Genomic DNA, 23,233 nt, shown 5'->3' with positions numbered 1-23,233 from the left:
GCCTCTACATTATCAACCAGTGTAATCTTACCATGTGTTTGTATACAGTTGGCCTATATGTTGCTGGATTCATTGTTTGTATGAAGTCTCTCAAAACAATTTCTTTACTTGTCACTTCCCAAATCCTCTGCTGAGCTTACTAAAATCCTTAAGTTAGCCTGAAACGGTTTCTGTGTCTTGTTAGCTTCTTTGTCATCGGTTCCGTTGTATGCCTTCTATGTCCTATTCCCTGCACAGATAACATACTAGCGGATGCCAAATATGAAACTGTCTACCAAAACTGCGTCGTTTTCTACGGCATAGTGGTTCCATGGTGTAATGGTTAGCACTCTGGACTTTGACTCCAGTGATCTGAGTTCAAATCTCAGTGGAACCTGATTTTAAGCTAGAGTAAAGGTCAAAAAATGCAACCTTTCCACATCTCAGCAAAAGTTGGACTGGCCAGCTACAAGTGAGACCGGAGAGGACTGTCTTGACCTTCACCGGAGTAATCTAAGAATGAAGTAGTATTGACAGGGACATTGACACTTAAATCATGGATGCACACTTTGTATTGTGTCTTGTAATCACCATAAAAAAAGAAGTTTGACTGAGATTTCAACTCAGGTTCTTGCCGTTAGAGTCTAAAGTGTTCGTCATCAAGGGACCCGTATACTCCATCAGAGGTTGTTGTTGGATGGTCGACCAGCTTTGGAAAGCCCATCCACACACAGCTTTCCGATGTCAGATGGGGGCTGTGTCCAACCATTTGTGTGTTAAAAAAACACAAGGGGCTGTGTTAGTGGGGTCAACGGCAATGAATACTGATTCAAGATGTCGTGTTTGCGGAACATATTAATGCACTTAAAGGCTCATTAGATGGCAAAACAAAGCAAATTTAGGTTTTTTTCAGTCAGGATGGCCGAGCGGTCCAAGGCGCTGCGTTCAGGTCGCAGTCTCCACTGGAGGCGTGGGTTCGAATCCCACTTCTGACAGCAGTTATTTTTCACTTGTTCTGTTGACTGTAACATGATATTGTAAAAGAAAGCTTAGCAATGCTTTGTACGTTAAGGAGCAGGCATTTGACAAAATACTGCACGACTACTGCAACAGCAGCATTTGTAAGCCTCTACATTATCAACCAGTGTAATCTTACCATGTGTTTGTATACAGTTGGCCTATATGTTGCTGGATTCATTGTTTGTATGAAGTCTCTCAAAACAATTTCTTTACTTGTCACTTCCCAAATCCTCTGCTGAGCTTACTAAAATCCTTAAGTTAGCCTGAAACGGTTTCTGTGTCTTGTTAGCTTCTTTGTCATCGGTACCGTTGTATGCCTTCTATGTCCTATTCCCTGCACAGATAACATACTAGCGGATGCCAAATATTAAACTGTCTACCAAAACTGCATAGTTTTCTACGGCATAGTGGTTCCATGGTGTAATGGTTAGCACTCTGGACTTTGACTCCAGTGATCTGAGTTCAAATCTCAGTGGAACCTGATTTTAAGCTAGAGTAAAGGTCAAAAAACGCAACCTTTCCACATCTCAGCAAAAGTTGGACTGGCCAGCTTCAAGTGAGACCGGAGAGGACTGTCTTGACCTTCACCGGAGTAATCTAAGAATGAAGTAGTATTGACAGGGACATTGACACTTAAATCATGGATGCACACTTTGTATTGTGTCTTGTAATCACCATAAAAAAAGAAGTTTGACTGAGATTTCAACTCAGGTTCTTGCCGTTAGAGTCTAAAGTGTTCGTCATCAAGGGACCCGTATACTCCATCAGAGGTTGTTGTTGGATGGTCGACCAGCTTTGGAAAGCCCATCCACACACAGCTTTCCGATGTCAGATGGGGGCTGTGTCCAACCATTTGTGTGTTAAAAAAACACAAGGGGCTGTGTTAGTGGGGTCAACGGCAATGAATACTGATTCAAGATGTCGTGTTTGCGGAACATATTAATGCACTTAAAGGCTCATTAGATGGCAAAACAAAGCAAATTTAGGTTTTTTTCAGTCAGGATGGCCGAGCGGTCCAAGGCGCTGCGTTCAGGTCGCAGTCTCCACTGGAGGCGTGGGTTCGAATCCCACTTCTGACAGCAGTTATTTTTCACTTGTTCTGTTGACTGTAACATGATATTGTAAAAGAAAGCTTAGCAATGCTTTGTACGTTAAGGAGCAGGCATTTGACAAAATACTGCACGACTACTGCAACAGCAGCATTTGTAAGCCTCTACATTATCAACCAGTGTAATCTTACCATGTGTTTGTATACAGTTGGCCTATATGTTGCTGGATTCATTGTTTGTATGAAGTCTCTCAAAACAATTTCTTTACTTGTCACTTCCCAAATCCTCTGCTGAGCTTACTAAAATCCTTAAGTTAGCCTGAAACGGTTTCTGTGTCTTGTTAGCTTCTTTGTCATCGGTACCGTTGTATGCCTTCTATGTCCTATTCCCTGCACAGATAACATACTAGCGGATGCCAAATATTAAACTGTCTACCAAAACTGCATAGTTTTCTACGGCATAGTGGTTCCATGGTGTAATGGTTAGCACTCTGGACTTTGACTCCAGTGATCTGAGTTCAAATCTCAGTGGAACCTGATTTTAAGCTAGAGTAAAGGTCAAAAAACGCAACCTTTCCACATCTCAGCAAAAGTTGGACTGGCCAGCTTCAAGTGAGACCGGAGAGGACTGTCTTGACCTTCACCGGAGTAATCTAAGAATGAAGTAGTATTGACAGGGACATTGACACTTAAATCATGGATGCACACTTTGTATTGTGTCTTGTAATCACCATAAAAAAAGAAGTTTGACTGAGATTTCAACTCAGGTTCTTGCCGTTAGAGTCTAAAGTGTTCGTCATCAAGGGACCCGTATACTCCATCAGAGGTTGTTGTTGGATGGTCGACCAGCTTTGGAAACCCCATCCACACACAGCTTTCCGATGTCAGATGGGGGCTGTGTCCAACCATTTGTGTGTTAAAAAAACACAAGGGGCTGTGTTAGTGGGGTCAACGGCAATGAATACTGATTCAAGATGTCGTGTTTGCGGAACATATTAATGCACTTAAAGGCTCATTAGATGGCAAAACAAAGCAAATTTAGGTTTTTTTCAGTCAGGATGGCCGAGCGGTCCAAGGCGCTGCGTTCAGGTCGCAGTCTCCACTGGAGGCGTGGGTTCGAATCCCACTTCTGACAGCAGTTATTTTTCACTTGTTCTGTTGACTGTAACATGATATTGTAAAAGAAAGCTTAGCAATGCTTTGTACGTTAAGGAGCAGGCATTTGACAAAATACTGCACGACTACTGCAACAGCAGCATTTGTAAGCCTCTACATTATCAACCAGTGTAATCTTACCATGTGTTTGTATACAGTTGGCCTATATGTTGCTGGATTCATTGTTTGTATGAAGTCTCTCAAAACAATTTCTTTACTTGTCACTTCCCAAATCCTCTGCTGAGCTTACTAAAATCCTTAAGTTAGCCTGAAACGGTTTCTGTGTCTTGTTAGCTTCTTTGTCATCGGTTCCGTTGTATGCCTTCTATGTCCTATTCCCTGCACAGATAACATACTAGCGGATGCCAAATATGAAACTGTCTACCAAAACTGCGTCGTTTTCTACGGCATAGTGGTTCCATGGTGTAATGGTTAGCACTCTGGACTTTGACTCCAGTGATCTGAGTTCAAATCTCAGTGGAACCTGATTTTAAGCTAGAGTAAAGGTCAAAAAATGCAACCTTTCCACATCTCAGCAAAAGTTGGACTGGCCAGCTACAAGTGAGACCGGAGAGGACTGTCTTGACCTTCACCGGAGTAATCTAAGAATGAAGTAGTATTGACAGGGACATTGACACTTAAATCATGGATGCACACTTTGTATTGTGTCTTGTAATCACCATAAAAAAAGAAGTTTGACTGAGATTTCAACTCAGGTTCTTGCCGTTAGAGTCTAAAGTGTTCGTCATCAAGGGACCCGTATACTCCATCAGAGGTTGTTGTTGGATGGTCGACCAGCTTTGGAAAGCCCATCCACACACAGCTTTCCGATGTCAGATGGGGGCTGTGTCCAACCATTTGTGTGTTAAAAAAACACAAGGGGCTGTGTTAGTGGGGTCAACGGCAATGAATACTGATTCAAGATGTCGTGTTTGCGGAACATATTAATGCACTTAAAGGCTCATTAGATGGCAAAACAAAGCAAATTTAGGTTTTTTTCAGTCAGGATGGCCGAGCGGTCCAAGGCGCTGCGTTCAGGTTGCAGTCTCCACTGGAGGCGTGGGTTCGAATCCCACTTCTGACAGCAGTTGTTTTTCACTTGTTCTGTTGACTGTAACATGATATTGTAAAAGAAAGCTTAGCAATGCTTTGTACGTTAAGGAGCAGGCATTTGACAAAATACTGCACGACTACTGCAACAGCAGCATTTGTAAGCCTCTACATTATCAACCAGTGTAATCTTACCATGTGTTTGTATACAGTTGGCCTATATGTTGCTGGATTCATTGTTTGTATGAAGTCTCTCAAAACAATTTCTTTACTTGTCACTTCCCAAATCCTCTGCTGAGCTTACTAAAATCCTTAAGTTAGCCTGAAACGGTTTCTGTGTCTTGTTAGCTTCTTTGTCATCGGTTCCGTTGTATGCCTTCTATGTCCTATTCCCTGCACAGATAACATACTAGCGGATGCCAAATATGAAACTGTCTACCAAAACTGCGTCGTTTTTTACGGCATAGTGGTTCCATGGTGTAATGGTTAGCACTCTGGACTTTGACTCCAGTGATCTGAGTTCAAATCTCAGTGGAACCTGATTTTAAGCTAGAGTAAAGGTCAAAAAATGCAACCTTTCCACATCTCAGCAAAAGTTGGACTGGCCAGCTACAAGTGAGACCGGAGAGGACTGTCTTGACCTTCACCGGAGTAATCTAAGAATGAAGTAGTATTGACAGGGACATTGACACTTAAATCATGGATGCACACTTTGTATTGTGTCTTGTAATCACCATAAAAAAAGAAGTTTGACTGAGATTTCAACTCAGGTTCTTGCCGTTAGAGTCTAAAGTGTTCGTCATCAAGGGACCCGTATACTCCATCAGAGGTTGTTGTTGGATGGTCGACCAGCTTTGGAAAGCCCATCCACACACAGCTTTCCGATGTCAGATGGGGGCTGTGTCCAACCATTTGTGTGTTAAAAAAACACAAGGGGCTGTGTTAGTGGGGTCAACGGCAATGAATACTGATTCAAGATGTCGTGTTTGCGGAACATATTAATGCACTTAAAGGCTCATTAGATGGCAAAACAAAGCAAATTTAGGTTTTTTTCAGTCAGGATGGCCGAGCGGTCCAAGGCGCTGCGTTCAGGTCGCAGTCTCCACTGGAGGCGTGGGTTCGAATCCCACTTCTGACAGCAGTTATTTTTCACTTGTTCTGTTGACTGTAACATGATATTGTAAAAGAAAGCTTAGCAATGCTTTGTACGTTAAGGAGCAGGCATTTGACAAAATACTGCACGACTACTGCAACAGCAGCATTTGTAAGCCTCTACATTATCAACCAGTGTAATCTTACCATGTGTTTGTATACAGTTGGCCTATATGTTGCTGGATTCATTGTTTGTATGAAGTCTCTCAAAACAATTTCTTTACTTGTCACTTCCCAAATCCTCTGCTGAGCTTACTAAAATCCTTAAGTTAGCCTGAAACGGTTTCTGTGTCTTGTTAGCTTCTTTGTCATCGGTTCCGTTGTATGCCTTCTATGTCCTATTCCCTGCACAGATAACATACTAGCGGATGCCAAATATGAAACTGTCTACCAAAACTGCGTCGTTTTCTACGGCATAGTGGTTCCATGGTGTAATGGTTAGCACTCTGGACTTTGACTCCAGTGATCTGAGTTCAAATCTCAGTGGAACCTGATTTTAAGCTAGAGTAAAGGTCAAAAAATGCAACCTTTCCACATCTCAGCAAAAGTTGGACTGGCCAGCTACAAGTGAGACCGGAGAGGACTGTCTTGACCTTCACCGGAGTAATCTAAGAATGAAGTAGTATTGACAGGGACATTGACACTTAAATCATGGATGCACACTTTGTATTGTGTCTTGTAATCACCATAAAAAAAGAAGTTTGACTGAGATTTCAACTCAGGTTCTTGCCGTTAGAGTCTAAAGTGTTCGTCATCAAGGGACCCGTATACTCCATCAGAGGTTGTTGTTGGATGGTCGACCAGCTTTGGAAAGCCCATCCACACACAGCTTTCCGATGTCAGATGGGGGCTGTGTCCAACCATTTGTGTGTTAAAAAAACACAAGGGGCTGTGTTAGTGGGGTCAACGGCAATGAATACTGATTCAAGATGTCGTGTTTGCGGAACATATTAATGCACTTAAAGACTCATTAGATGGCAAAACAAAGCAAATTTAGGTTTTTTTCAGTCAGGATGGCCGAGCGGTCCAAGGCGCTGCGTTCAGGTCGCAGTCTCCACTGGAGGCGTGGGTTCGAATCCCACTTCTGACAGCAGTTATTTTTCACTTGTTCTGTTGACTGTAACATGATATTGTAAAAGAAAGCTTAGCAATGCTTTGTACGTTAAGGAGCAGGCATTTGACAAAATACTGCGCGACTACTGCAACAGCAGCATTTGTAAGCCTCTACATTATCAACCAGTGTAATCTTACCATGTGTTTGTATACAGTTGGCCTATATGTTGCTGGATTCATTGTTTGTATGAAGTCTCTCAAAACAATTTCTTTACTTGTCACTTCCCAAATCCTCTGCTGAGCTTACTAAAATCCTTAAGTTAGCCTGAAACGGTTTCTGTGTCTTGTTAGCTTCTTTGTCATCGGTTCCGTTGTATGCCTTCTATGTCCTATTCCCTGCACAGATAACATACTAGCGGATGCCAAATATGAAACTGTCTACCAAAACTGCGTCGTTTTCTACGGCATAGTGGTTCCATGGTGTAATGGTTAGCACTCTGGACTTTGACTCCAGTGATCTGAGTTCAAATCTCAGTGGAACCTGATTTTAAGCTAGAGTAAAGGTCAAAAAATGCAACCTTTCCACATCTCAGCAAAAGTTGGACTGGCCAGCTACAAGTGAGACCGGAGAGGACTGTCTTGACCTTCACCGGAGTAATCTAAGAATGAAGTAGTATTGACAGGGACATTGACACTTAAATCATGGATGCACACTTTGTATTGTGTCTTGTAATCACCATAAAAAAAGAAGTTTGACTGAGATTTCAACTCAGGTTCTTGCCGTTAGAGTCTAAAGTGTTCGTCATCAAGGGACCCGTATACTCCATCAGAGGTTGTTGTTGGATGGTCGACCAGCTTTGGAAAGCCCATCCACACACAGCTTTCCGATGTCAGATGGGGGCTGTGTCCAACCATTTGTGTGTTAAAAAAACACAAGGGGCTGTGTTAGTGGGGTCAACGGCAATGAATACTGATTCAAGATGTCGTGTTTGCGGAACATATTAATGCACTTAAAGGCTCATTAGATGGCAAAACAAAGCAAATTTAGGTTTTTTTCAGTCAGGATGGCCGAGCGGTCCAAGGCGCTGCGTTCAGGTCGCAGTCTCCACTGGAGGCGTGGGTTCGAATCCCACTTCTGACAGCAGTTATTTTTCACTTGTTCTGTTGACTGTAACATGATATTGTAAAAGAAAGCTTAGCAATGCTTTGTACGTTAAGGAGCAGGCATTTGACAAAATACTGCACGACTACTGCAACAGCAGCATTTGTAAGCCTCTACATTATCAACCAGTGTAATCTTACCATGTGTTTGTATACAGTTGGCCTATATGTTGCTGGATTCATTGTTTGTATGAAGTCTCTCAAAACAATTTCTTTACTTGTCACTTCCCAAATCCTCTGCTGAGCTTACTAAAATCCTTAAGTTAGCCTGAAACGGTTTCTGTGTCTTGTTAGCTTCTTTGTCATCGGTTCCGTTGTATGCCTTCTATGTCCTATTCCCTGCACAGATAACATACTAGCGGATGCCAAATATGAAACTGTCTACCAAAACTGCGTCGTTTTCTACGGCATAGTGGTTCCATGGTGTAATGGTTAGCACTCTGGACTTTGACTCCAGTGATCTGAGTTCAAATCTCAGTGGAACCTGATTTTAAGCTAGAGTAAAGGTCAAAAAATGCAACCTTTCCACATCTCAGCAAAAGTTGGACTGGCCAGCTACAAGTGAGACCGGAGAGGACTGTCTTGACCTTCACCGGAGTAATCTAAGAATGAAGTAGTATTGACAGGGACATTGACACTTAAATCATGGATGCACACTTTGTATTGTGTCTTGTAATCACCATAAAAAAAGAAGTTTGACTGAGATTTCAACTCAGGTTCTTGCCGTTAGAGTCTAAAGTGTTCGTCATCAAGGGACCCGTATACTCCATCAGAGGTTGTTGTTGGATGGTCGACCAGCTTTGGAAAGCCCATCCACACACAGCTTTCCGATGTCAGATGGGGGCTGTGTCCAACCATTTGTGTGTTAAAAAAACACAAGGGGCTGTGTTAGTGGGGTCAACGGCAATGAATACTGATTCAAGATGTCGTGTTTGCGGAACATATTAATGCACTTAAAGGCTCATTAGATGGCAAAACAAAGCAAATTTAGGTTTTTTTCAGTCAGGATGGCCGAGCGGTCCAAGGCGCTGCGTTCAGGTCGCAGTCTCCACTGGAGGCGTGGGTTCGAATCCCACTTCTGACAGCAGTTATTTTTCACTTGTTCTGTTGACTGTAACATGATATTGTAAAAGAAAGCTTAGCAATGCTTTGTACGTTAAGGAGCAGGCATTTGACAAAATACTGCACGACTACTGCAACAGCAGCATTTGTAAGCCTCTACATTATCAACCAGTGTAATCTTACCATGTGTTTGTATACAGTTGGCCTATATGTTGCTGGATTCATTGTTTGTATGAAGTCTCTCAAAACAATTTCTTTACTTGTCACTTCCCAAATCCTCTGCTGAGCTTACTAAAATCCTTAAGTTAGCCTGAAACGGTTTCTGTGTCTTGTTAGCTTCTTTGTCATCGGTTCCGTTGTATGCCTTCTATGTCCTATTCCCTGCACAGATAACATACTAGCGGATGCCAAATATGAAACTGTCTACCAAAACTGCGTCGTTTTCTACGGCATAGTGGTTCCATGGTGTAATGGTTAGCACTCTGGACTTTGACTCCAGTGATCTGAGTTCAAATCTCAGTGGAACCTGATTTTAAGCTAGAGTAAAGGTCAAAAAATGCAACCTTTCCACATCTCACCAAAAGTTGGACTGGCCAGCTACAAGTGAGACCGGAGAGGACTGTCTTGACCTTCACCGGAGTAATCTAAGAATGAAGTAGTATTGACAGGGACATTGACACTTAAATCATGGATGCACACTTTGTATTGTGTCTTGTAATCACCATAAAAAAAGAAGTTTGACTGAGATTTCAACTCAGGTTCTTGCCGTTAGAGTCTAAAGTGTTCGTCATCAAGGGACCCGTATACTCCATCAGAGGTTGTTGTTGGATGGTCGACCAGCTTTGGAAAGCCCATCCACACACAGCTTTCCGATGTCAGATGGGGGCTGTGTCCAACCATTTGTGTGTTAAAAAAACACAAGGGGCTGTGTTAGTGGGGTCAACGGCAATGAATACTGATTCAAGATGTCGTGTTTGCGGAACATATTAATGCACTTAAAGGCTCATTAGATGGCAAAACAAAGCAAATTTAGGTTTTTTTCAGTCAGGATGGCCGAGCGGTCCAAGGCGCTGCGTTCAGGTTGCAGTCTCCACTGGAGGCGTGGGTTCGAATCCCACTTCTGACAGCAGTTGTTTTTCACTTGTTCTGTTGACTGTAACATGATATTGTAAAAGAAAGCTTAGCAATGCTTTGTACGTTAAGGAGCAGGCATTTGACAAAATACTGCACGACTACTGCAACAGCAGCATTTGTAAGCCTCTACATTATCAACCAGTGTAATCTTACCATGTGTTTGTATACAGTTGGCCTATATGTTGCTGGATTCATTGTTTGTATGAAGTCTCTCAAAACAATTTCTTTACTTGTCACTTCCCAAATCCTCTGCTGAGCTTACTAAAATCCTTAAGTTAGCCTGAAACGGTTTCTGTGTCTTGTTAGCTTCTTTGTCATCGGTTCCGTTGTATGCCTTCTATGTCCTATTCCCTGCACAGATAACATACTAGCGGATGCCAAATATGAAACTGTCTACCAAAACTGCGTCGTTTTCTACGGCATAGTGGTTCCATGGTGTAATGGTTAGCACTCTGGACTTTGACTCCAGTGATCTGAGTTCAAATCTCAGTGGAACCTGATTTTAAGCTAGAGTAAAGGTCAAAAAATGCAACCTTTCCACATCTCAGCAAAAGTTGGACTGGCCAGCTACAAGTGAGACCGGAGAGGACTGTCTTGACCTTCACCGGAGTAATCTAAGAATGAAGTAGTATTGACAGGGACATTGACACTTAAATCATGGATGCACACTTTGTATTGTGTCTTGTAATCACCATAAAAAAAGAAGTTTGACTGAGATTTCAACTCAGGTTCTTGCCGTTAGAGTCTAAAGTGTTCGTCATCAAGGGACCCGTATACTCCATCAGAGGTTGTTGTTGGATGGTCGACCAGCTTTGGAAAGCCCATCCACACACAGCTTTCCGATGTCAGATGGGGGCTGTGTCCAACCATTTGTGTGTTAAAAAAACACAAGGGGCTGTGTTAGTGGGGTCAACGGCAATGAATACTGATTCAAGATGTCGTGTTTGCGGAACATATTAATGCACTTAAAGACTCATTAGATGGCAAAACAAAGCAAATTTAGGTTTTTTTCAGTCAGGATGGCCGAGCGGTCCAAGGCGCTGCGTTCAGGTCGCAGTCTCCACTGGAGGCGTGGGTTCGAATCCCACTTCTGACAGCAGTTATTTTTCACTTGTTCTGTTGACTGTAACATGATATTGTAAAAGAAAGCTTAGCAATGCTTTGTACGTTAAGGAGCAGGCATTTGACAAAATACTGCACGACTACTGCAACAGCAGCATTTGTAAGCCTCTACATTATCAACCAGTGTAATCTTACCATTTGTTTGTATACAGTTGGCCTATATGTTGCTGGATTCATTGTTTGTATGAAGTCTCTCAAAACAATTTCTTTACTTGTCACTTCCCAAATCATCTGCTGAGCTTACTAAAATCCTTAAGTTAGCCTGAAACGGTTTCTGTGTCTTGTTAGCTTCTTTGTCATCGGTTCCGTTGTATGCCTTCTATGTCCTATTCCCTGCACAGATAACATACTAGCGGATGCCAAATATGAAACTGTCTACCAAAACTGCGTCGTTTTCTACGGCATAGTGGTTCCATGGTGTAATGGTTAGCACTCTGGACTTTGACTCCAGTGATCTGAGTTCAAATCTCAGTGGAACCTGATTTTAAGCTAGAGTAAAGGTCAAAAAATGCAACCTTTCCACATCTCAGCAAAAGTTGGACTGGCCAGCTACAAGTGAGACCGGAGAGGACTGTCTTGACCTTCACCGGAGTAATCTAAGAATGAAGTAGTATTGACAGGGACATTGACACTTAAATCATGGATGCACACTTTGTATTGTGTCTTGTAATCACCATAAAAAAAGAAGTTTGACTGAGATTTCAACTCAGGTTCTTGCCGTTAGAGTCTAAAGTGTTCGTCATCAAGGGACCCGTATACTCCATCAGAGGTTGTTGTTGGATGGTCGACCAGCTTTGGAAAGCCCATCCACACACAGCTTTCCGATGTCAGATGGGGGCTGTGTCCAACCATTTGTGTGTTAAAAAAACACAAGGGGCTGTGTTAGTGGGGTCAACGGCAATGAATACTGATTCAAGATGTCGTGTTTGCGGAACATATTAATGCACTTAAAGGCTCATTAGATGGCAAAACAAAGCAAATTTAGGTTTTTTTCAGTCAGGATGGCCGAGCGGTCCAAGGCGCTGCGTTCAGGTTGCAGTCTCCACTGGAGGCGTGGGTTCGAATCCCACTTCTGACAGCAGTTGTTTTTCACTTGTTCTGTTGACTGTAACATGATATTGTAAAAGAAAGCTTAGCAATGCTTTGTACGTTAAGGAGCAGGCATTTGACAAAATACTGCACGACTACTGCAACAGCAGCATTTGTAAGCCTCTACATTATCAACCAGTGTAATCTTACCATGTGTTTGTATACAGTTGGCCTATATGTTGCTGGATTCATTGTTTGTATGAAGTCTCTCAAAACAATTTCTTTACTTGTCACTTCCCAAATCCTCTGCTGAGCTTACTAAAATCCTTAAGTTAGCCTGAAACGGTTTCTGTGTCTTGTTAGCTTCTTTGTCATCGGTTCCGTTGTATGCCTTCTATGTCCTATTCCCTGCACAGATAACATACTAGCGGATGCCAAATATGAAACTGTCTACCAAAACTGCGTCGTTTTCTACGGCATAGTGGTTCCATGGTGTAATGGTTAGCACTCTGGACTTTGACTCCAGTGATCTGAGTTCAAATCTCAGTGGAACCTGATTTTAAGCTAGAGTAAAGGTCAAAAAATGCAACCTTTCCACATCTCAGCAAAAGTTGGACTGGCCAGCTACAAGTGAGACCGGAGAGGACTGTCTTGACCTTCACCGGAGTAATCTAAGAATGAAGTAGTATTGACAGGGACATTGACACTTAAATCATGGATGCACACTTTGTATTGTGTCTTGTAATCACCATAAAAAAAGAAGTTTGACTGAGATTTCAACTCAGGTTCTTGCCGTTAGAGTCTAAAGTGTTCGTCATCAAGGGACCCGTATACTCCATCAGAGGTTGTTGTTGGATGGTCGACCAGCTTTGGAAAGCCCATCCACACACAGCTTTCCGATGTCAGATGGGGGCTGTGTCCAACCATTTGTGTGTTAAAAAAACACAAGGGGCTGTGTTAGTGGGGTCAACGGCAATGAATACTGATTCAAGATGTCGTGTTTGCGGAACATATTAATGCACTTAAAGGCTCATTAGATGGCAAAACAAAGCAAATTTAGGTTTTTTTCAGTCAGGATGGCCGAGCGGTCCAAGGCGCTGCGTTCAGGTCGCAGTCTCCACTGGAGGCGTGGGTTCGAATCCCACTTCTGACAGCAGTTATTTTTCACTTGTTCTGTTGACTGTAACATGATATTGTAAAAGAAAGCTTAGCAATGCTTTGTACGTTAAGGAGCAGGCATTTGACAAAATACTGCACGACTACTGCAACAGCAGCATTTGTAAGCCTCTACATTATCAACCAGTGTAATCTTACCATTTGTTTGTATACAGTTGGCCTATATGTTGCTGGATTCATTGTTTGTATGAAGTCTCTCAAAACAATTTCTTTACTTGTCACTTCCCAAATCATCTGCTGAGCTTACTAAAATCCTTAAGTTAGCCTGAAACGGTTTCTGTGTCTTGTTAGCTTCTTTGTCATCGGTTCCGTTGTATGCCTTCTATGTCCTATTCCCTGCACAGATAACATACTAGCGGATGCCAAATATGAAACTGTCTACCAAAACTGCGTCGTTTTCTACGGCATAGTGGTTCCATGGTGTAATGGTTAGCACTCTGGACTTTGACTCCAGTGATCTGAGTTCAAATCTCAGTGGAACCTGATTTTAAGCTAGAGTAAAGGTCAAAAAATGCAACCTTTCCACATCTCAGCAAAAGTTGGACTGGCCAGCTACAAGTGAGACCGGAGAGGACTGTCTTGACCTTCACCGGAGTAATCTAAGAATGAAGTAGTATTGACAGGGACATTGACACTTAAATCATGGATGCACACTTTGTATTGTGTCTTGTAATCACCATAAAAAAAGAAGTTTGACTGAGATTTCAACTCAGGTTCTTGCCGTTAGAGTCTAAAGTGTTCGTCATCAAGGGACCCGTATACTCCATCAGAGGTTGTTGTTGGATGGTCGACCAGCTTTGGAAAGCCCATCCACACACAGCTTTCCGATGTCAGATGGGGGCTGTGTCCAACCATTTGTGTGTTAAAAAAACACAAGGGGCTGTGTTAGTGGGGTCAACGGCAATGAATACTGATTCAAGATGTCGTGTTTGCGGAACATATTAATGCACTTAAAGACTCATTAGATGGCAAAACAAAGCAAATTTAGGTTTTTTTCAGTCAGGATGGCCGAGCGGTCCAAGGCGCTGCGTTCAGGTCGCAGTCTCCACTGGAGGCGTGGGTTCGAATCCCACTTCTGACAGCAGTTATTTTTCACTTGTTCTGTTGACTGTAACATGATATTGTAAAAGAAAGCTTAGCAATGCTTTGTACGTTAAGGAGCAGGCATTTGACAAAATACTGCACGACTACTGCAACAGCAGCATTTGTAAGCCTCTACATTATCAACCAGTGTAATCTTACCATTTGTTTGTATACAGTTGGCCTATATGTTGCTGGATTCATTGTTTGTATGAAGTCTCTCAAAACAATTTCTTTACTTGTCACTTCCCAAATCATCTGCTGAGCTTACTAAAATCCTTAAGTTAGCCTGAAACGGTTTCTGTGTCTTGTTAGCTTCTTTGTCATCGGTTCCGTTGTATGCCTTCTATGTCCTATTCCCTGCACAGATAACATACTAGCGGATGCCAAATATGAAACTGTCTACCAAAACTGCGTCGTTTTCTACGGCATAGTGGTTCCATGGTGTAATGGTTAGCACTCTGGACTTTGACTCCAGTGATCTGAGTTCAAATCTCAGTGGAACCTGATTTTAAGCTAGAGTAAAGGTCAAAAAATGCAACCTTTCCACATCTCAGCAAAAGTTGGACTGGCCAGCTACAAGTGAGACCGGAGAGGACTGTCTTGACCTTCACCGGAGTAATCTAAGAATGAAGTAGTATTGACAGGGACATTGACACTTAAATCATGGATGCACACTTTGTATTGTGTCTTGTAATCACCATAAAAAAAGAAGTTTGACTGAGATTTCAACTCAGGTTCTTGCCGTTAGAGTCTAAAGTGTTCGTCATCAAGGGACCCGTATACTCCATCAGAGGTTGTTGTTGGATGGTCGACCAGCTTTGGAAAGCCCATCCACACACAGCTTTCCGATGTCAGATGGGGGCTGTGTCCAACCATTTGTGTGTTAAAAAAACACAAGGGGCTGTGTTAGTGGGGTCAACGGCAATGAATACTGATTCAAGATGTCGTGTTTGCGGAACATATTAATGCACTTAAAGGCTCATTAGATGGCAAAACAAAGCAAATTTAGGTTTTTTTCAGTCAGGATGGCCGAGCGGTCCAAGGCGCTGCGTTCAGGTTGCAGTCTCCACTGGAGGCGTGGGTTCGAATCCCACTTCTGACAGCAGTTGTTTTTCACTTGTTCTGTTGACTGTAACATGATATTGTAAAAGAAAGCTTAGCAATGCTTTGTACGTTAAGGAGCAGGCATTTGACAAAATACTGCACGACTACTGCAACAGCAGCATTTGTAAGCCTCTACATTATCAACCAGTGTAATCTTACCATGTGTTTGTATACAGTTGGCCTATATGTTGCTGGATTCATTGTTTGTATGAAGTCTCTCAAAACAATTTCTTTACTTGTCACTTCCCAAATCCTCTGCTGAGCTTACTAAAATCCTTAAGTTAGCCTGAAACGGTTTCTGTGTCTTGTTAGCTTCTTTGTCATCGGTTCCGTTGTATGCCTTCTATGTCCTATTCCCTGCACAGATAACATACTAGCGGATGCCAAATATGAAACTGTCTACCAAAACTGCGTCGTTTTCTACGGCATAGTGGTTCCATGGTGTAATGGTTAGCACTCTGGACTTTGACTCCAGTGATCTGAGTTCAAATCTCAGTGGAACCTGATTTTAAGCTAGAGTAAAGGTCAAAAAATGCAACCTTTCCACATCTCAGCAAAAGTTGGACTGGCCAGCTACAAGTGAGACCGGAGAGGACTGTCTTGACCTTCACCGGAGTAATCTAAGAATGAAGTAGTATTGACAGGGACATTGACACTTAAATCATGGATGCACACTTTGTATTGTGTCTTGTAATCACCATAAAAAAAGAAGTTTGACTGAGATTTCAACTCAGGTTCTTGCCGTTAGAGTCTAAAGTGTTCGTCATCAAGGGACCCGTATACTCCATCAGAGGTTGTTGTTGGATGGTCGACCAGCTTTGGAAAGCCCATCCACACACAGCTTTCCGATGTCAGATGGGGGCTGTGTCCAACCATTTGTGTGTTAAAAAAACACAAGGGGCTGTGTTAGTGGGGTCAACGGCAATGAATACTGATTCAAGATGTCGTGTTTGCGGAACATATTAATGCACTTAAAGGCTCATTAGATGGCAAAACAAAGCAAATTTAGGTTTTTTTCAGTCAGGATGGCCGAGCGGTCCAAGGCGCTGCGTTCAGGTCGCAGTCTCCACTGGAGGCGTGGGTTCGAATCCCACTTCTGACAGCAGTTATTTTTCACTTGTTCTGTTGACTGTAACATGATATTGTAAAAGAAAGCTTAGCAATGCTTTGTACGTTAAGGAGCAGGCATTTGACAAAATACTGCACGACTACTGCAACAGCAGCATTTGTAAGCCTCTACATTATCAACCAGTGTAATCTTACCATGTGTTTGTATACAGTTGGCCTATATGTTGCTGGATTCATTGTTTGTATGAAGTCTCTCAAAACAATTTCTTTACTTGTCACTTCCCAAATCCTCTGCTGAGCTTACTAAAATCCTTAAGTTAGCCTGAAACGGTTTCTGTGTCTTGTTAGCTTCTTTGTCATCGGTTCCGTTGTATGCCTTCTATGTCCTATTCCCTGCACAGATAACATACTAGCGGATGCCAAATATGAAACTGTCTACCAAAACTGCGTCGTTTTCTACGGCATAGTGGTTCCATGGTGTAATGGTTAGCACTCTGGACTTTGACTCCAGTGATCTGAGTTCAAATCTCAGTGGAACCTGATTTTAAGCTAGAGTAAAGGTCAAAAAATGCAACCTTTCCACATCTCAGCAAAAGTTGGACTGGCCAGCTACAAGTGAGACCGGAGAGGACTGTCTTGACCTTCACCGGAGTAATCTAAGAATGAAGTAGTATTGACAGGGACATTGACACTTAAATCATGGATGCACACTTTGTATTGTGTCTTGTAATCACCATAAAAAAAGAAGTTTGACTGAGATTTCAACTCAGGTTCTTGCCGTTAGAGTCTAAAGTGTTCGTCATCAAGGGACCCGTATACTCCATCAGAGGTTGTTGTTGGATGGTCGACCAGCTTTGGAAAGCCCATCCACACACAGCTTTCCGATGTCAGATGGGGGCTGTGTCCAACCATTTGTGTGTTAAAAAAACACAAGGGGCTGTGTTAGTGGGGTCAACGGCAATGAATACTGATTCAAGATGTCGTGTTTGCGGAACATATTAATGCACTTAAAGACTCATTAGATGGCAAAACAAAGCAAATTTAGGTTTTTTTCAGTCAGGATGGCCGAGCGGTCCAAGGCGCTGCGTTCAGGTCGCAGTCTCCACTGGAGGCATGGGTTCGAATCCTACTTCTGACAGCAGTTATTTTTCACTTGTTCTGTTGACTGTAACATGATATTGTAAAAGAAAGCTTAGCAATGCTTTGTACGTTAAGGAGCAGGCATTTGACAAAATACTGCACGACTACTGCAACAGCAGCATTTGTAAGCCTCTACATTATCAACCAGTGTAATCTTACCATTTGTTTGTATACAGTTGGCCTATATGTTGCTGGATTCATTGTTTGTATGAAGTCTCTCAAAACAATTTCTTTACTTGTCACTTCCCAAATCCTCTGCTGAGCTTACTAAAATCCTTAAGTTAGCCTGAAACGGTTTCTGTGTCTTGTTAGCTTCTTTGTCATCGGTTCCGTTGTATGCCTTCTATGTCCTATTCCCTGCACAGATAACATACTAGCGGATGCCAAATATGAAACTGTCTACCAAAACTGCGTCGTTTTCTACGGCATAGTGGTTCCATGGTGTAATGGTTAGCACTCTGGACTTTGACTCCAGTGATCTGAGTTCAAATCTCAGTGGAACCTGATTTTAAGCTAGAGTAAAGGTCAAAAAATGCAACCTTTCCACATCTCAGCAAAAGTTGGACTGGCCAGCTACAAGTGAGACCGGAGAGGACTGTCTTGACCTTCACCGGAGTAATCTAAGAATGAAGTAGTATTGACAGGGACATTGACACTTAAATCATGGATGCACACTTTGTATTGTGTCTTGTAATCACCATAAAAAAAGAAGTTTGACTGAGATTTCAACTCAGGTTCTTGCCGTTAGAGTCTAAAGTGTTCGTCATCAAGGGACCCGTATACTCCATCAGAGGTTGTTGTTGGATGGTCGACCAGCTTTGGAAAGCCCATCCACACACAGCTTTCCGATGTCAGATGGGGGCTGTGTCCAACCATTTGTGTGTTAAAAAAACACAAGGGGCTGTGTTAGTGGGGTCAACGGCAATGAATACTGATTCAAGATGTCGTGTTTGCGGAACATATTAATGCACTTAAAGGCTCATTAGATGGCAAAACAAAGCAAATTTAGGTTTTTTTCAGTCAGGATGGCCGAGCGGTCCAAGGCGCTGCGTTCAGGTTGCAGTCTCCACTGGAGGCGTGGGTTCGAATCCCACTTCTGACAGCAGTTGTTTTTCACTTGTTCTGTTGACTGTAACATGATATTGTAAAAGAAAGCTTAGCAATGCTTTGTACGTTAAGGAGCAGGCATTTGACAAAATACTGCACGACTACTGCAACAGCAGCATTTGTAAGCCTCTACATTATCAACCAGTGTAATCTTACCATGTGTTTGTATACAGTTGGCCTATATGTTGCTGGATTCATTGTTTGTATGAAGTCTCTCAAAACAATTTCTTTACTTGTCACTTCCCAAATCCTCTGCTGAGCTTACTAAAATCCTTAAGTTAGCCTGAAACGGTTTCTGTGTCTTGTTAGCTTCTTTGTCATCGGTTCCGTTGTATGCCTTCTATGTCCTATTCCCTGCACAGATAACATACTAGCGGATGCCAAATATGAAACTGTCTACCAAAACTGCGTCGTTTTCTACGGCATAGTGGTTCCATGGTGTAATGGTTAGCACTCTGGACTTTGACTCCAGTGATCTGAGTTCAAATCTCAGTGGAACCTGATTTTAAGCTAGAGTAAAGGTCAAAAAATGCAACCTTTCCACATCTCAGCAAAAGTTGGACTGGCCAGCTACAAGTGAGACCGGAGAGGACTGTCTTGACCTTCACCGGAGTAATCTAAGAATGAAGTAGTATTGACAGGGACATTGACACTTAAATCATGGATGCACACTTTGTATTGTGTCTTGTAATCACCATAAAAAAAGAAGTTTGACTGAGATTTCAACTCAGGTTCTTGCCGTTAGAGTCTAAAGTGTTCGTCATCAAGGGACCCGTATACTCCATCAGAGGTTGTTGTTGGATGGTCGACCAGCTTTGGAAAGCCCATCCACACACAGCTTTCCGATGTCAGATGGGGGCTGTGTCCAACCATTTGTGTGTTAAAAAAACACAAGGGGCTGTGTTAGTGGGGTCAACGGCAATGAATACTGATTCAAGATGTCGTGTTTGCGGAACATATTAATGCACTTAAAGGCTCATTAGATGGCAAAACAAAGCAAATTTAGGTTTTTTTCAGTCAGGATGGCCGAGCGGTCCAAGGCGCTGCGTTCAGGTCGCAGTCTCCACTGGAGGCGTGGGTTCGAATCCCACTTCTGACAGCAGTTATTTTTCACTTGTTCTGTTGACTGTAACATGATATTGTAAAAGAAAGCTTAGCAATGCTTTGTACGTTAAGGAGCAGGCATTTGACAAAATACTGCACGACTACTGCAACAGCAGCATTTGTAAGCCTCTACATTATCAACCAGTGTAATCTTACCATGTGTTTGTATACAGTTGGCCTATATGTTGCTGGATTCATTGTTTGTATGAAGTCTCTCAAAACAATTTCTTTACTTGTCACTTCCCAAATCCTCTGCTGAGCTTACTAAAATCCTTAAGTTAGCCTGAAACGGTTTCTGTGTCTTGTTAGCTTCTTTGTCATCGGTTCCGTTGTATGCCTTCTATGTCCTATTCCCTGCACAGATAACATACTAGCGGATGCCAAATATGAAACTGTCTACCAAAACTGCGTCGTTTTGTACGGCATAGTGGTTCCATGGTGTAATGGTTAGCACTCTGGACTTTGACTCCAGTGATCTGAGTTCAAATCTCAGTGGAACCTGATTTTAAGCTAGAGTAAAGGTCAAAAAATGCAACCTTTCCACATCTCAGCAAAAGTTGGACTGGCCAGCTACAAGTGAGACCGGAGAGGACTGTCTTGACCTTCACCGGAGTAATCTAAGAATGAAGTAGTATTGACAGGGACATTGACACTTAAATCATGGATGCACACTTTGTATTGTGTCTTGTAATCACCATAAAAAAAGAAGTTTGACTGAGATTTCAACTCAGGTTCTTGCCGTTAGAGTCTAAAGTGTTCGTCATCAAGGGACCCGTATACTCCATCAGAGGTTGTTGTTGGATGGTCGACCAGCTTTGGAAAGCCCATCCACACACAGCTTTCCGATGTCAGATGGGGGCTGTGTCCAACCATTTGTGTGTTAAAAAAACACAAGGGGCTGTGTTAGTGGGGTCAACGGCAATGAATACTGATTCAAGATGTCGTGTTTGCGGAACATATTAATGCACTTAAAGGCTCATTAGATGGCAAAACAAAGCAAATTTAGGTTTTTTTCAGTCAGGATGGCCGAGCGGTCCAAGGCGCTGCGTTCAGGTCGCAGTCTCCACTGGAGGCGTGGGTTCGAATCCCACTTCTGACAGCAGTTATTTTTCACTTGTTCTGTTGACTGTAACATGATATTGTAAAAGAAAGCTTAGCAATGCTTTGTACGTTAAGGAGCAGGCATTTGACAAAATACTGCACGACTACTGCAACAGCAGCATTTGTAAGCCTCTACATTATCAACCAGTGTAATCTTACCATGTGTTTGTATACAGTTGGCCTATATGTTGCTGGATTCATTGTTTGTATGAAGTCTCTCAAAACAATTTCTTTACTTGTCACTTCCCAAATCCTCTGCTGAGCTTACTAAAATCCTTAAGTTAGCCTGAAACGGTTTCTGTGTCTTGTTAGCTTCTTTGTCATCGGTTCCGTTGTATGCCTTCTATGTCCTATTCCCTGCACAGATAACATACTAGCGGATGCCAAATATGAAACTGTCTACCAAAACTGCGTCGTTTTCTACGGCATAGTGGTTCCATGGTGTAATGGTTAGCACTCTGGACTTTGACTCCAGTGATCTGAGTTCAAATCTCAGTGGAACCTGATTTTAAGCTAGAGTAAAGGTCAAAAAATGCAACCTTTCCACATCTCAGCAAAAGTTGGACTGGCCAGCTACAAGTGAGACCGGAGAGGACTGTCTTGACCTTCACCGGAGTAATCTAAGAATGAAGTAGTATTGACAGGGACATTGACACTTAAATCATGGATGCACACTTTGTATTGTGTCTTGTAATCACCATAAAAAAAGAAGTTTGACTGAGATTTCAACTCAGGTTCTTGCCGTTAGAGTCTAAAGTGTTCGTCATCAAGGGACCCGTATACTCCATCAGAGGTTGTTGTTGGATGGTCGACCAGCTTTGGAAAGCCCATCCACACACAGCTTTCCGATGTCAGATGGGGGCTGTGTCCAACCATTTGTGTGTTAAAAAAACACAAGGGGCTGTGTTAGTGGGGTCAACGGCAATGAATACTGATTCAAGATGTCGTGTTTGCGGAACATATTAATGCACTTAAAGGCTCATTAGATGGCAAAACAAAGCAAATTTAGGTTTTTTTCAGTCAGGATGGCCGAGCGGTCCAAGGCGCTGCGTTCAGGTCGCAGTCTCCACTGGAGGCGTGGGTTCGAATCCCACTTCTGACAGCAGTTATTTTTCACTTGTTCTGTTGACTGTAACATGATATTGTAAAAGAAAGCTTAGCAATGCTTTGTACGTTAAGGAGCAGGCATTTGACAAAATACTGCACGACTACTGCAACAGCAGCATTTGTAAGCCTCTACATTATCAACCAGTGTAATCTTACCATGTGTTTGTATACAGTTGGCCTATATGTTGCTGGATTCATTGTTTGTATGAAGTCTCTCAAAACAATTTCTTTACTTGTCACTTCCCAAATCCTCTGCTGAGCTTACTAAAATCCTTAAGTTAGCCTGAAACGGTTTCTGTGTCTTGTTAGCTTCTTTGTCATCGGTTCCGTTGTATGCCTTCTATGTCCTATTCCCTGCACAGATAACATACTAGCGGATGCCAAATATGAAACTGTCTACCAAAACTGCGTCGTTTTCTACGGCATAGTGGTTCCATGGTGTAATGGTTAGCACTCTGGACTTTGACTCCAGTGATCTGAGTTCAAATCTCAGTGGAACCTGATTTTAAGCTAGAGTAAAGGTCAAAAAATGCAACCTTTCCACATCTCAGCAAAAGTTGGACTGGCCAGCTACAAGTGAGACCGGAGAGGACTGTCTTGACCTTCACCGGAGTAATCTAAGAATGAAGTAGTATTGACAGGGACATTGACACTTAAATCATGGATGCACACTTTGTATTGTGTCTTGTAATCACCATAAAAAAAGAAGTTTGACTGAGATTTCAACTCAGGTTCTTGCCGTTAGAGTCTAAAGTGTTCGTCATCAAGGGACCCGTATACTCCATCAGAGGTTGTTGTTGGATGGTCGACCAGCTTTGGAAAGCCCATCCACACACAGCTTTCCGATGTCAGATGGGGGCTGTGTCCAACCATTTGTGTGTTAAAAAAACACAAGGGGCTGTGTTAGTGGGGTCAACGGCAATGAATACTGATTCAAGATGTCGTGTTTGCGGAACATATTAATGCACTTAAAGGCTCATTAGATGGCAAAACAAAGCAAATTTAGGTTTTTTTCAGTCAGGATGGCCGAGCGATCCAAGGCGCTGCGTTCAGGTCGCAGTCTCCACTGGAGGCGTGGGTTCGAATCCCACTTCTGACAGCAGTTATTTTTCACTTGTTCTGTTGACTGGAACATGATATTGTAAAAGAAAGCTTAGCAATGCTTTGTACGTTAAGGAGCAGGCATTTGACAAAATACTGCACGACTACTGCAACAGCAGCATTTGTAAGCCTCTACATTATCAACCAGTGTAATCTTACCATGTGTTTGTATACAGT

General features: G+C 42.5%; 35 non-coding genes across 35 annotated transcripts; all 35 read left to right on the top strand.

Moving 5' to 3' along the window:
• Nucleotides 1–304: 304 nt before the first annotated feature.
• trnaq-uug (transfer RNA glutamine (anticodon UUG)) lies at nt 305–376 on the top strand. Its single transcript has one exon. It is a non-coding gene; the product is annotated as a tRNA-Gln (tRNA).
• A 515-nt stretch (nt 377–891) lies between these two features.
• Nucleotides 892–974, top strand: trnal-cag (transfer RNA leucine (anticodon CAG)). The gene has a single exon. It is a non-coding gene; the product is annotated as a tRNA-Leu (tRNA).
• A 434-nt stretch (nt 975–1,408) lies between these two features.
• On the top strand, nt 1,409–1,480 carry trnaq-uug (transfer RNA glutamine (anticodon UUG)). Its single transcript has one exon. It is a non-coding gene; the product is annotated as a tRNA-Gln (tRNA).
• Nucleotides 1,481–1,995: 515 nt separating this feature from the next.
• On the top strand, nt 1,996–2,078 carry trnal-cag (transfer RNA leucine (anticodon CAG)). The gene has a single exon. It is a non-coding gene; the product is annotated as a tRNA-Leu (tRNA).
• A 434-nt stretch (nt 2,079–2,512) lies between these two features.
• On the top strand, nt 2,513–2,584 carry trnaq-uug (transfer RNA glutamine (anticodon UUG)). Its single transcript has one exon. It is a non-coding gene; the product is annotated as a tRNA-Gln (tRNA).
• Nucleotides 2,585–3,099: 515 nt separating this feature from the next.
• Nucleotides 3,100–3,182, top strand: trnal-cag (transfer RNA leucine (anticodon CAG)). The gene has a single exon. It is a non-coding gene; the product is annotated as a tRNA-Leu (tRNA).
• Nucleotides 3,183–3,616: 434 nt separating this feature from the next.
• Nucleotides 3,617–3,688, top strand: trnaq-uug (transfer RNA glutamine (anticodon UUG)). Its single transcript has one exon. It is a non-coding gene; the product is annotated as a tRNA-Gln (tRNA).
• A 1,032-nt stretch (nt 3,689–4,720) lies between these two features.
• On the top strand, nt 4,721–4,792 carry trnaq-uug (transfer RNA glutamine (anticodon UUG)). Its single transcript has one exon. It is a non-coding gene; the product is annotated as a tRNA-Gln (tRNA).
• Nucleotides 4,793–5,307: 515 nt separating this feature from the next.
• On the top strand, nt 5,308–5,390 carry trnal-cag (transfer RNA leucine (anticodon CAG)). The gene has a single exon. It is a non-coding gene; the product is annotated as a tRNA-Leu (tRNA).
• Nucleotides 5,391–5,824: 434 nt separating this feature from the next.
• Nucleotides 5,825–5,896, top strand: trnaq-uug (transfer RNA glutamine (anticodon UUG)). Its single transcript has one exon. It is a non-coding gene; the product is annotated as a tRNA-Gln (tRNA).
• Nucleotides 5,897–6,411: 515 nt separating this feature from the next.
• trnal-cag (transfer RNA leucine (anticodon CAG)) lies at nt 6,412–6,494 on the top strand. The gene has a single exon. It is a non-coding gene; the product is annotated as a tRNA-Leu (tRNA).
• Nucleotides 6,495–6,928: 434 nt separating this feature from the next.
• Nucleotides 6,929–7,000, top strand: trnaq-uug (transfer RNA glutamine (anticodon UUG)). The gene has a single exon. It is a non-coding gene; the product is annotated as a tRNA-Gln (tRNA).
• Nucleotides 7,001–7,515: 515 nt separating this feature from the next.
• trnal-cag (transfer RNA leucine (anticodon CAG)) lies at nt 7,516–7,598 on the top strand. Its single transcript has one exon. It is a non-coding gene; the product is annotated as a tRNA-Leu (tRNA).
• Nucleotides 7,599–8,032: 434 nt separating this feature from the next.
• Nucleotides 8,033–8,104, top strand: trnaq-uug (transfer RNA glutamine (anticodon UUG)). Its single transcript has one exon. It is a non-coding gene; the product is annotated as a tRNA-Gln (tRNA).
• Nucleotides 8,105–8,619: 515 nt separating this feature from the next.
• trnal-cag (transfer RNA leucine (anticodon CAG)) lies at nt 8,620–8,702 on the top strand. Its single transcript has one exon. It is a non-coding gene; the product is annotated as a tRNA-Leu (tRNA).
• A 434-nt stretch (nt 8,703–9,136) lies between these two features.
• trnaq-uug (transfer RNA glutamine (anticodon UUG)) lies at nt 9,137–9,208 on the top strand. Its single transcript has one exon. It is a non-coding gene; the product is annotated as a tRNA-Gln (tRNA).
• Nucleotides 9,209–10,240: 1,032 nt separating this feature from the next.
• Nucleotides 10,241–10,312, top strand: trnaq-uug (transfer RNA glutamine (anticodon UUG)). The gene has a single exon. It is a non-coding gene; the product is annotated as a tRNA-Gln (tRNA).
• A 515-nt stretch (nt 10,313–10,827) lies between these two features.
• On the top strand, nt 10,828–10,910 carry trnal-cag (transfer RNA leucine (anticodon CAG)). The gene has a single exon. It is a non-coding gene; the product is annotated as a tRNA-Leu (tRNA).
• A 434-nt stretch (nt 10,911–11,344) lies between these two features.
• trnaq-uug (transfer RNA glutamine (anticodon UUG)) lies at nt 11,345–11,416 on the top strand. Its single transcript has one exon. It is a non-coding gene; the product is annotated as a tRNA-Gln (tRNA).
• Nucleotides 11,417–12,448: 1,032 nt separating this feature from the next.
• trnaq-uug (transfer RNA glutamine (anticodon UUG)) lies at nt 12,449–12,520 on the top strand. Its single transcript has one exon. It is a non-coding gene; the product is annotated as a tRNA-Gln (tRNA).
• Nucleotides 12,521–13,035: 515 nt separating this feature from the next.
• On the top strand, nt 13,036–13,118 carry trnal-cag (transfer RNA leucine (anticodon CAG)). The gene has a single exon. It is a non-coding gene; the product is annotated as a tRNA-Leu (tRNA).
• Nucleotides 13,119–13,552: 434 nt separating this feature from the next.
• Nucleotides 13,553–13,624, top strand: trnaq-uug (transfer RNA glutamine (anticodon UUG)). The gene has a single exon. It is a non-coding gene; the product is annotated as a tRNA-Gln (tRNA).
• Nucleotides 13,625–14,139: 515 nt separating this feature from the next.
• On the top strand, nt 14,140–14,222 carry trnal-cag (transfer RNA leucine (anticodon CAG)). The gene has a single exon. It is a non-coding gene; the product is annotated as a tRNA-Leu (tRNA).
• Nucleotides 14,223–14,656: 434 nt separating this feature from the next.
• Nucleotides 14,657–14,728, top strand: trnaq-uug (transfer RNA glutamine (anticodon UUG)). Its single transcript has one exon. It is a non-coding gene; the product is annotated as a tRNA-Gln (tRNA).
• Nucleotides 14,729–15,760: 1,032 nt separating this feature from the next.
• trnaq-uug (transfer RNA glutamine (anticodon UUG)) lies at nt 15,761–15,832 on the top strand. The gene has a single exon. It is a non-coding gene; the product is annotated as a tRNA-Gln (tRNA).
• A 515-nt stretch (nt 15,833–16,347) lies between these two features.
• trnal-cag (transfer RNA leucine (anticodon CAG)) lies at nt 16,348–16,430 on the top strand. Its single transcript has one exon. It is a non-coding gene; the product is annotated as a tRNA-Leu (tRNA).
• A 434-nt stretch (nt 16,431–16,864) lies between these two features.
• trnaq-uug (transfer RNA glutamine (anticodon UUG)) lies at nt 16,865–16,936 on the top strand. The gene has a single exon. It is a non-coding gene; the product is annotated as a tRNA-Gln (tRNA).
• Nucleotides 16,937–17,968: 1,032 nt separating this feature from the next.
• Nucleotides 17,969–18,040, top strand: trnaq-uug (transfer RNA glutamine (anticodon UUG)). The gene has a single exon. It is a non-coding gene; the product is annotated as a tRNA-Gln (tRNA).
• A 1,032-nt stretch (nt 18,041–19,072) lies between these two features.
• trnaq-uug (transfer RNA glutamine (anticodon UUG)) lies at nt 19,073–19,144 on the top strand. Its single transcript has one exon. It is a non-coding gene; the product is annotated as a tRNA-Gln (tRNA).
• Nucleotides 19,145–19,659: 515 nt separating this feature from the next.
• Nucleotides 19,660–19,742, top strand: trnal-cag (transfer RNA leucine (anticodon CAG)). Its single transcript has one exon. It is a non-coding gene; the product is annotated as a tRNA-Leu (tRNA).
• Nucleotides 19,743–20,176: 434 nt separating this feature from the next.
• trnaq-uug (transfer RNA glutamine (anticodon UUG)) lies at nt 20,177–20,248 on the top strand. The gene has a single exon. It is a non-coding gene; the product is annotated as a tRNA-Gln (tRNA).
• Nucleotides 20,249–20,763: 515 nt separating this feature from the next.
• trnal-cag (transfer RNA leucine (anticodon CAG)) lies at nt 20,764–20,846 on the top strand. The gene has a single exon. It is a non-coding gene; the product is annotated as a tRNA-Leu (tRNA).
• Nucleotides 20,847–21,280: 434 nt separating this feature from the next.
• trnaq-uug (transfer RNA glutamine (anticodon UUG)) lies at nt 21,281–21,352 on the top strand. Its single transcript has one exon. It is a non-coding gene; the product is annotated as a tRNA-Gln (tRNA).
• A 515-nt stretch (nt 21,353–21,867) lies between these two features.
• Nucleotides 21,868–21,950, top strand: trnal-cag (transfer RNA leucine (anticodon CAG)). The gene has a single exon. It is a non-coding gene; the product is annotated as a tRNA-Leu (tRNA).
• Nucleotides 21,951–22,384: 434 nt separating this feature from the next.
• trnaq-uug (transfer RNA glutamine (anticodon UUG)) lies at nt 22,385–22,456 on the top strand. The gene has a single exon. It is a non-coding gene; the product is annotated as a tRNA-Gln (tRNA).
• Nucleotides 22,457–23,233: the final 777 nt, after the last annotated feature.

Source organism: Anarhichas minor, unplaced genomic scaffold, assembly GCF_050575085.1.
Source record: "Anarhichas minor isolate MPS153535 unplaced genomic scaffold, ASM5057508v1 ptg000025l, whole genome shotgun sequence".
Classification (NCBI taxonomy): Eukaryota; Metazoa; Chordata; class Actinopteri; order Perciformes; family Anarhichadidae; genus Anarhichas; species Anarhichas minor.
Note: the sequence above shows the minus strand (reverse complement) of the source record. Positions and strands in the feature narration are given on the sequence as shown.